Source organism: Micromys minutus, assembly GCF_963924665.1.
Source record: "Micromys minutus genome assembly, chromosome: 22".
Taxonomy (NCBI): Eukaryota; Metazoa; Chordata; class Mammalia; order Rodentia; family Muridae; genus Micromys; species Micromys minutus.
In genome coordinates, this window is record NC_137957.1 from 39494431 (window position 1) to 39505314 (window position 10884).

A 10884-nucleotide genomic window follows, 5' to 3' on the forward strand; every position below is an offset into this window, starting at 1 on the left:
ATGTTTGCTGAACTAAACTGCTAGTACTGATTTCATGTTTGATGTTTTAGACTAAACTGCTGATATCCTGACAATGAAGATTGGAACCATCTCAAAGAACTACTTCTAATCATGTCTGTATCCCCTTTGTCCTGTTAACCATCTTTCTTCCCTTTCTTTCATCAGTGGGCTAGAATGGAGGTTAAAGTATTTAAGAACCCTTATTAAAGTTGGTTTTGCAATATCTAAGCGTACATTTGTGTTAAATATGTGGTATAGCTTTTCTTCTGGAGAACAAGCAAATGCCTATTTACCCCCAAATAAGACACCAATGACAGGTCAAACAATGCTCCCACGCAAGTCTAGCTTATGACAAACAAAAGCTATATCCCTGAAGCTATCTGCATGACTTATAAACAGATAAGCCAGTAAGAGCTGGTTAGACAGCCTCACCTTCAAAGTAATTCTAACTGCTCATATATTCTTGAAGAAGGGCCTTGAGAATCTTATGAGTTTCTGGAACTTCCTAAGACTTATAAGTTTCATTTATTTCCTATGGAAAGGGTATTTGAATTTAGACAAAACAAGTACACAACACATACAGTGCTGCATAAATTAAGAAAACTTAGATCCTATTCTCAAGGAAATACTAATTAAAATAAGGGACATGAGTAGGTTTATATAATGTAAATAATCTAGATTGAGTATAATTGCCATGTACCTGACAGTAAACTTTTTTAATAAATAGAGTTGCTTCTAGAATCCTATGCCAGTAATTAAAGTTATAGGCTTCAGGATACCAAGTTCACCATTCACACTTTCAGAACAAATAAGAGATAATTAGTGATGAGCTTGGGATAAATTTATCCACTACGAGCTTACTGGGAAGGAACAGGGCAACCAGCCTCTTGAGGACACTCTAAGATGATAACAAGAGCTTTGGTGTTACACAGAGAAAGCCCAGGGATATGACTTGTCAGTCAGTCTTGGTCAGGACATGGTCTGCTTGATCATTATCCCAGACTGGCTATTCAGAGTCTTCTTGTAATAAGAAAGCTGCTGGTACTTGATGAACAGTTCCAGCTCTTGTCAAGAACTGTTCATCTATCTCATCTGTTGTTCATGAAATCCAAAGTGATCTCAGGAGAAAAGGAACCAGTTAGAGAGGGAAGCTGGACACAGATAATCTCCTCTTTCCAGCAATGACCAGAGACTATTTAATTACTGTCCCAATGGTCTGGAGAAGGACACGCTACAAACTTGCAGTTGACAGTCTGTTGATAATGCATAATGTCTGTAAATTGGTTCTCAACAGACAACCTGAATACTTGTCCCACTCTGGTGGTACTATTTTTGGAGGCTACAGGACCTTTAGGAAGTGGGACTTAGTTAGAGAAGGTGGGACCTACTTGGAAAATGTGGGTCACTGTGGTTGAAATTTGAGGTACATAAATTTAGGTCAGCTACACTTCAGGCCAGGCTCTCGGTATGTTCCTGCCAAATGTTGTGATGTCATGGCCACTCATGCTCTCCCAATACAATCAGTCACTCTTATCTCCACATCTTTTCTGTCATGATAGCCTACATTCCCTGAACTGTGAGGTAGGATAAACCTCTCTTCCCTCAAGTTGCTTATTATCAGGCATTTGCCTATAGACACACACACACACACACACACACACATGCAATGTTCCTTTGAATATTAAAAAGATCTTAGTTACACTTAGCTTAGTGTTTTGAAGATGTAGAAAAAGGAAGTTAAGATGGTTCCAAGCAGCAGAAGGAAACAGATGTCACATGAAGAGGTTTTTAGACTGTTTTTAGTTCTTAATCGGCATCTGCTAACCCAATAGAAGAGGCAGTAAGCAAAGGCAGTGACTTAGTTTCTGTTACGGAGTGTAGGGATTAAAAGTCAGGTATGATAAGGAGGCCTTGGCCATTAGCATCATCACCTTAAAGACAGAGACGGCTGATCATCACATGAAGTAAATGAAGGTATGATTTTGATTTCTACACCTCAGTCTTTTGAGTAAAACTTACTGATCACCTATAGATCTGCATATGTGTTCAATGGCCTAGAGCATCAATCTGATGATTTTGAAATTAGCCAAAAATAAACAGACAAATACGATTTGCATCGCAAAGGTCAACCTTGAATTAGAATGTGCTTGTATTGTGGGAATAAAGGGACATTTGCCAAGAGTCTCCAAGAAAACCACTGATCAAGCTCTTAGGCTATTTTTTGCCTCTTCCTCTTTTTCTCTCATGCACTAAAAAATGATTTATCTTTTAACTTAGCCTTAATTCACAATTTCACAATTAATTAAACATCAGCCCAATCATTATCCCCACAAAGCATTTAAAGTGATGTGGGGAGAATGATGGGGAAATGAATAATGCTTTGAAGGTCCATTTCAAATTAGTTATTCCATTAATGAATATTCCACAAGGGCATTTGGGTGATGACCTCAGTTGATGGCTTAAAGGGAGACATGTCTGTTTAGATAATGAGAAGACAAAGCGTGTTTGAGTTATCTCTTGGAGTATGTTCTGTAGCCTTGCAAGGATTAATCCCTACAAAATGTATTACTTTTCCCGTGGCTTGTTGGAGATAACATAGAATGGGAAGATCGATAAATAAAGTTTGGCATTTCAGAGATGCTTTTGGATGATAAATGGTGCCTCGCGCACCCCTTACTGCCTGCCCGGAGCTCTAGCCGCCCACCAGAGGCTTAGGGAGGAAAGTGGGCCTCTCTCCAGATAACGCTTGCAGCAGGGTATGCCGCTTGCCTCATAAACTCTCCATAATCCCTCCTAACACCCGGCCTTTCGATTTCATAGATAAAGAAGAAAATTGTGCTGTCACCTGCTTCCTGGAAATAAGAAAAAAAAGAAAAGAAAAGAAAAAAAGAAAGAAAGAAGAAAGAAAGCATTTACTTGTTTTTTAGAAGCTGTTTGCCAGCACATTAGTGGTCCAAAAGTATGTATTAAAAAACGGAATCAAACGTTTGTCAAGGACTCTCCTGTGTCTGATTGGAAGAGACAAAGGTATAGGAGGGGAAAGAGGGAAAGAGGGAAAAAATGACAGGGAGGAAAGGGAGTAGGAAAAGAAAGGAAAGGGGGATGTGGAGGGAGAGGAGGAGACACAGACACCAACCATTCATCTCCAGTTCAAAACACTTCTCAAAAAATCATCACACCATCCCCATTGCAGATAGCAAAGTAACATTTCATTCTTAATTTTCTTAAATCTTCAAAAGTCCAACCTGAATCAGATATGGGGGTTGCCAGGGTCCTCGAATGACTGGAGCTGTTTAAACAAGAAATGAACTCTAAAAAAAGCTTTGCTTTTAATCGTATGCAAATCTGACCTATTTCCCTCCTGAGTTACCCTGCCTCTCCCCACCCCAGCCCTCATTCTCTTAAACTGTGGAGGTAACTCTCAAAGAACAGGTTTATGTTATGTTCATTCCAGCGACTGCTACTGCTAGATTATTTCTCCATAGCAGGTTGAGAACATGAACTCTTATGGGGCCTCGGGGGACCCATTGGAGCCCAGCACTGAGTATAAGGCAGAGCCTTTGCCGCTTTCCATGATGAGAGGCTTTGATCGTCCAGTTTTAGTCTCCACTTTTTCCTGATGTATAAAGAATGAGTAAACTTTTTCTAATACTGTCTAATAAGTAGCATTAAGTGTATGTGGCTTATAAGAAAGACCAAAGTGTTCCTTAAAAGCAGGAGACCATGCCAGGGTTTAACATGTTTAGGGTAATAGAAATGAAATGCTAAGCTAAGTGATGTAACACAGGCCTGTACTATCAGCACTTAGGATGCTGAGGGTAGCTAGCCTGAACCCAACCTCAAGAAAGGTTGGGGGCAAAAAATGCTATATTTAGCTGTGATTTGAAAATGATATCTGTACATTTTAGGAAGATTTTATGGAACATAGAGGAGCATTTACTTGTTCTTTTATTTCAAGCTTTCTAATTTTTTTTTAATGCCATTTAGTTTAAGCTTCTTTTGTCTAATAGGAATGTAGTTCGGTTGGTACAAAGCCCTGGGTTTAAGCACCATATATAGAAAGTAAGTGTGGTGAAACATGTCTGTAATCTTAGAACTGGTAAGGTGGCAGTGGGAGGGTTCAGAAGTTTAAGGTGAACTCAGCTACATAGCAAGTCCAAGGCCTTAAAGGATTACATGAGTCCATAACTCAAAAGAGTGAAAAAGGGTGTGTGGGTTAGAATAGACAGCTCAGTTGTCCAGGTCACACATCATTCTCCTAAAGGACCAGAGCTTAGTTTCCAGCACCACTCGGCAGCTCACAACAACCTCCACCTACAAATTCAGTATCTGACTCTCTCTGTCCTCTTCAGATCATATGCAGACAGACAGACACACAAACACACAAACACAAACACACACACCCAGAGAGAGAGAGAGAGAGAGAGAGAGAGAGAGAGAGAGAGAGAGAAAGAGAGGGGGGGGAGGGAGAGAGGGAGGGAGGGAGGGAGGGAGAGAGAGAGGGAGAGATTTTAATAAACCATTTTAACAGAAATAATAAGCATATGTTTAGGTTATTTCTTTGTATGAATGATAAGACAATAATTATGGCGTTACAATTGTTTTGTGTTATGTGAGTACGTAGGGAAACAGTTACTAGTCTTTTTGGTAGTTGTTCCTCCAGAACACAACTTTTCCAATGTACCTTAGCAGAAATCAGTCAAGAGACACTTACTGATTCCACCTTGAATTAATCGGCACACTCTTCAAAACCACTCAAGACCCATACTTTCTGTAACATCTGCCTGTGCCATGATGGTTTGGGGGTCTAGAGTCATATAGTCCTTTGCCATTCACAATGCCTTAGCTCACATTTTCACAGTCATGAATGAGCACTGGAAAGTTCTTACTGAATGTGATTTTACAAAGTGCCATCTTGTAATTTCTCAGGCATTTAAAAGTCAAGTGGCAAAAGTAACTGTCACCCCTACCAAGTCCCCAAACACTTTCTTTGACTACTGACACCCTACCCCTTTTGGACAACATAGAGTCTGAGGATTGTCTTGGCATTCAATCCTGAGACTAGGGATTTTTTTGGTTTTGTTTTGTTTGGCCTGCTCTCTCTGTAAGCCTTGATTCCTCAAAACACCATTTCTGCATGCAGCTATGTTTGAACTTGCATTCTTGTGTTTACACAGATACACCTGTATGTGCACATGTGAAAGCCAGAGGTCAAGCTCAGATTTTATTTACTCAGGAGTAAGTTGACTTAGTTTTGGAGACAGGGTTGCCCAATAGCTGGGCACTCAGCAGTTCAACTAGCCTTACCAGCCATCAAACTCCAAAAACATACATGGCTCTGCCAAATCAGCAGTATAGTTGCAAACATACACTGACATGTGGCGTTTTATGGAACTTCCCAGGGCTTAATCCCATACTTTATACAGCAGGCACTCCGTTAATTGAGCCACAACTTTCACCCTTCGAATCCGTTTAGTTTGGACTTTAGGTTCAGTCTAATTTTTTATTTTTATACACTTAAATATTTTTTATAGTTTATATTGTTATACTTTTGTCCCAATATCACACAACTGATTAGTACTCTTCATGTCTTGGTCCCCACTACTAAGAGTGATGACATCCTGCTCCTTCAACTGATATATACAAATAGCAACTTGATGTCCCCAGAAAGTACTCCTTGACACCGCTTCCCAGATTTGCCAAAAGCTTTTGGATATCTTTCTGGCTTGTATTGCATCTCCTCAGGAATATTTTCAAGGGTACCTGGCAATTAGGACTCCATCAGACTCCACTCTTGTGACTTTGGCTATTCCTTGAAGTAAATCTATTTATTTATTTTGTTTGTTTGGCTTTTTTTCTACATTCTACAGCTGGAATAGAGTGTATATAATGGCTTCATTATGCTTTTTTCATACACACTCTACTGAATTCACACCTTGACTTCAGTCCAATTCAGAACTGATACTGGCTGATCTGATTTCATCTTCATCAACATGCATATGATCTTAGTGAAGTACTATGCTGTCTTTGGTCAACTTCAGTATGTGGTTCTTTTCTTATTAGAAGAGGATCAGTGTGCTAATTCTTTTGGCTACAGTTTGGTGATAACACCACTATCTTCCAGAATACCCAGAAGCTTAGCTTTAACAATGTAAATTGGGACTGTCACAAATTCAGACTGGACTTTCATAAAGGCACTGCTGAACAAACCCCGGGTGGTCAGCCGTGTTTCCTTCCCTTGCTTGACTGAGGGACTGCTCTATCTATGAGCTCGGCATTGGAAACACCTGGTTCCTTATGTTAGCACCACCACTTTCTGGCTCCAATAAAGCCAGCTGTGGTCTGCCTATCCACATACAAATAAGACCAAGAGAATGAACGGAACAAGAAGATCAGCACAGGGTACCTTTGCTTTCCAATTGCCCAGAAATCCCAAAACTACCCGTGTCTTTTCATTTTTCCACTTATCCTATTTTTTTGCCAATTTTTTTTCTCTTTCATAGCTGGTGTTGCCTTGCCATTAGTGTCCCAGTAGGACCCAGCTTGCACAGAGAAAGGATGCTGAAGCTATCACTGTAGAAGCCTGCATCCCTGCTTGCATTTTCATGGCAGAAACCTGGGGTTATATTTGCTACCCTTTATCACCCAGGCTTTCATGAATGAAATGCCATTTGAGAAGCAAATGCAATAAGGAATCTAAAAAGACCAGAAAGTGTACTTGAGGATTCCATCTCCAGCCGAGCGGAGATGTTTAAGAGAAGCGTTGCAATCTTTAGTCAGAAAGGGACCCGATTCGGAAGGCTTTTAGTGCAGTGAAATCACACACTTGATAATCATCAGACATGATTTTTTACAGTCAACGGCCATTGTACAGCCCCATTTTAAGACTCTAAACTTATTTTTCCCACTCTGTAAAAGTTCAAAATCAGCGCTATTGTGAGTATAGCCTTTCTTTAAAATCAGTAGGTGCCACAACTCCCTTTCCTAACACAAAAAGCATTTTCTATATACACATAGAAGACACATCAAGAATTCTTGGGATTTGGGCATATGGCAGAAGTTAAATGCAGTTTGTGGAGTAGCTTTTCCCAAGAACACACAAATGAGGGGAGCATGGTTGCCTGATATCTTTGGGGTGAATTCACTTGTCTGAGGCTGGCACTGTGGGCGATTACTGGCAGAAATCTGACCTGTTCTTATTACAGATAAGCTCTCTTAAACTATCTGGAGTCTGGTTCATCCTGGACTTGGATGTAAAGTAGAGAAGACAGTCACTAGTGTCCCCTGGGCTCTTGGTTGTTAGTGTTGTGTTTTCAGGGAGATGCCACTGGTCTATTCATAGTAATTCTATTTCTGCCCAGACAGAATTTTCATGGAGGTCACATAGGAAAGCAGAAATGATGGGGTGAGAAGCCTTGATTAATCCCTTTTTGGAAGAGCCATGACCTTCTCAGGACACAACGTATATATTCTTAACCTCACTGCTCTCTGAGCAGTTTCTCCTACCTGTGAAGGAACTGCTTTAGGCACAGTACATTGAAAATCATAAAAACAAAACAAAACCAAAAACCTTTCTAATTATCTAAAAACACAGCTGACTATTTTTGGAAACTGAGGATCAAAGCTGAAAACTCTCTGTACCTGTCTTTTTGTCCCAGTATAAACCTTACTCTGTCCATTTTCCCGTGGCTTTATTTCTGATTGTGAAACTAGCTTTTAACAGTTGAACCATCTCTTCAGCCTTCTGCATGGTTTTAAACCAAAGCACTGTGCCCAGTTTTGGAGTGTTTCTAATGCGGTGCCTTGATTCTACCCACCCTGGCCAGGAATGAGTGTTCAGTGCCTATTTCTTGACACAAGAGAGAACAAACAAGTATTGGGTGTATTCTTATGAATGAATGGACCAAAGAATCCTTAAATAAATAAGAAAAGATATGACTGAAAAAAAAATCTTTACTCAAAATATCAAAGAACTCGTCATGTCAGGAAAATCAGAGTAAGGCAGGAACTAATGTTCACAAACGTGACACCTTTAACTAATAATATGCAAAGTGCCACAGAAAGAGGCAGGATGAAAACTGGCTGTAGGGACCAGAGATGTGGGTTGTAGGCTTATTCTCAAGCTCCTTAGCATGCTGCTTCCATGATGCAGCTTTTTAGAAATGACTTGTCTTGGGACACTCAGACGGTGACAATGACGTAAAGACTCACAGTTTTATTATGGTAGAACACGGCATTGTATAGATTAACTATCAAATACTTCCCATGGAAATGGCCCTAATAAAGATTCTACTTTTAATCAAATTGTATTGAATCCTCTGACTCTATTTCTCAACCAAGCTAGACCTGGGCCTTTTTTCGTAAAAGTTCCCGCTAATCTATTTTAAGAAGAAACTCCTCTTTTTTTCCAGACATGATCAAGTTCCTCCCCATTTAATATTTATATCTAAGCTCTTGACCTGCTTTAGCAAGACTCTTCTTAGACAAACTTAGCAACCATCAAGCAAGCTCTGAGTATGTATCATCTTCTGACTCCTTGTTCTGGCTATAAGTCAACAGATGCCATCACTGTATTTGGGGCTGAGGTCAATCTTTGTCCCTCATTATAATAGTGCCAGTTCATACTATATAGTCTTGCATGAACTATTCCTCTCACTTAAAAAGTGTTGGATTCCCCTTTCCCACTGATACTCTGCCCCCCAAGTTAACTTTTTGTGTCTTTCTGAAAACAGGATACTCTTAACTTTTGTAGAAACTTTCATAATACAAAACCAAAGTGATCTTTTGTCTCTATCATCCATTTAAGCAAATCTTTATTTCATTTTCACCTACTATTTGCTTGGTATTTTTAATTAAGACAACTTAAAATGATGGATCATTTGACTCATTCGTTCAAAAAATGTATTTCTTCACTCTCCCTAAATTCACCCAATGCCCACATTTTTCATATCATTACACTAAGGACTAGGCATACAAGAATTCTTCAAATCCAGTCATATCTGCTAATTGCTTTCATTTTTACATAATTTCAATCATTCTAAGTAACAAATACAATATGTTAGAAGGATTGGAAGGCCATCAAGCATATCTCCTACCGCTAATCTCAGTCCCAGAAGAGAGTCTTACATACTTTTATCCAAACACAAGCATAGAAGAATTAAGAACATATTTTCATCCCTCCAATTTCGCATTGAAATATCATGGCTGTATTTAATACACTTCCATTATTAAAGATTTTAGCTTGATGGGTGAAATTTTTACTACAATCTCTCAAATGCTCCATAAACATTTGCTGAATAATGATCCTCCATATGGACAACTGGTCTATCCATGATCACCTGCAGTCCCTTAAAACCTTGTCTATTTACATAGACATAAATGAGAACTGAATATTTGGTCCATTCATGGCTAATACACATACATCTATATGTGTGCCTTCCATTGTTTGTGGTTTCTTTTGTCTTGTGTGTCTTTGATATCTCTCATTTGAATGAAAGCTTTTTAAGAGCTTGTGTACCTAGCTCACATTGACAATGTGGGAGAGTTTGAAGTAGTTACTAGAACTATAAAATAGGAGCTAGTATTTATGACCCTTTCCTATGAGCCACATGATTTACCAGCACCTGTTGTGAATGAGCTCAATTAACACCACAATGGTGTGAATGTTATTGTTATCAACATTTTCTTGAAGAGGAAACTGAGGCACAGCATGGGAAAATTAAGTAACTTGCCTAAAGTCTTCCAGTCATAAATAATGAAACTGGGTCTCAAACCCATAAAATTCAACTCCAGTTTCCAAGCTACTGATGAAGTCTCTTTTATAGCCTGACTCGTGGCAAGCAATAAATTCTTGCTGGTTAATTAATTTGGATATATGAGAAGATTGAATTTTTTTCCCTACCATTTGTTCAGTCTTAAAAGAACTGTGCTGTAGAACATGGGCTGGCAAGTTTGACATCTTTGAGCTGGTTTGCTTGAAGAGACACCCGCTGTTCTGGAAATAACTTCAGCATGCCGCTGTGTTTTACCAGCCTCCCAGCTAGCTTTAAATCGTGTGGGTCACAACTATAAATGCCCTGGCCTTTTTCTTGTTGGGATTCTGAATTTGCCAAGCTTACATAAGGAGATATTGTTGAGACAAGGATAAAGGGTGATTGGATTCAGGGATATTTGCTCAGGAAGGGGTACAATAGAGAATTAGTCTGGAATGGAAGGACTTCTCCCAATATCAGATTTTTATTTTCCAGAGAATTTACTGTGCCTCTAAACAAGTCATTTTACTCCATTCTGCTTGCTTACATCTCTAAAGTATGTAAGATGCTTACAAGTCTAGAGGCAGATGGACAGGCTAGATGAGCTAAATAAGAAAATAGAATGAGAAATTTATTACTGTGAGCTCTGGATGTACTAAACGACAGGAGATTAATGAAAATTCCAGATGAGTCAAGGGTTTGAGGCTGCAGGTAGCACACCTACAGGTGAGGCAGCATGAAATGTTCATCTCCTTATCCCTGCCCACTCTGGACCTCTAAAGCTCAACTGAAATGGTCTTTAAAGGTTAATTATTATACATCTCACTACAAAAAAAAAATCACAGAGGGAGCTTTGACTTGGATCTTTATCAATGCAAAAGAAATTATATAGACTGTTTTGAAGGTGCACTGTAATCACACTACAACGTTATAAAATACACCCAAAGGTGTTCAATTCTATGCACATTAGTTGATGCTATAAATTACTAATTTGTTCTCACATATAAAGAGGTAGCAATACTTATTAATCAAGGGAGTCAGGAGAAAAGTCTCTCTTCTCATTAATTGTATTTTTTATTCATGTTCTCCTATCTCATATGTATGTCTCCTATTATCAGAGCTAAGATCCAAA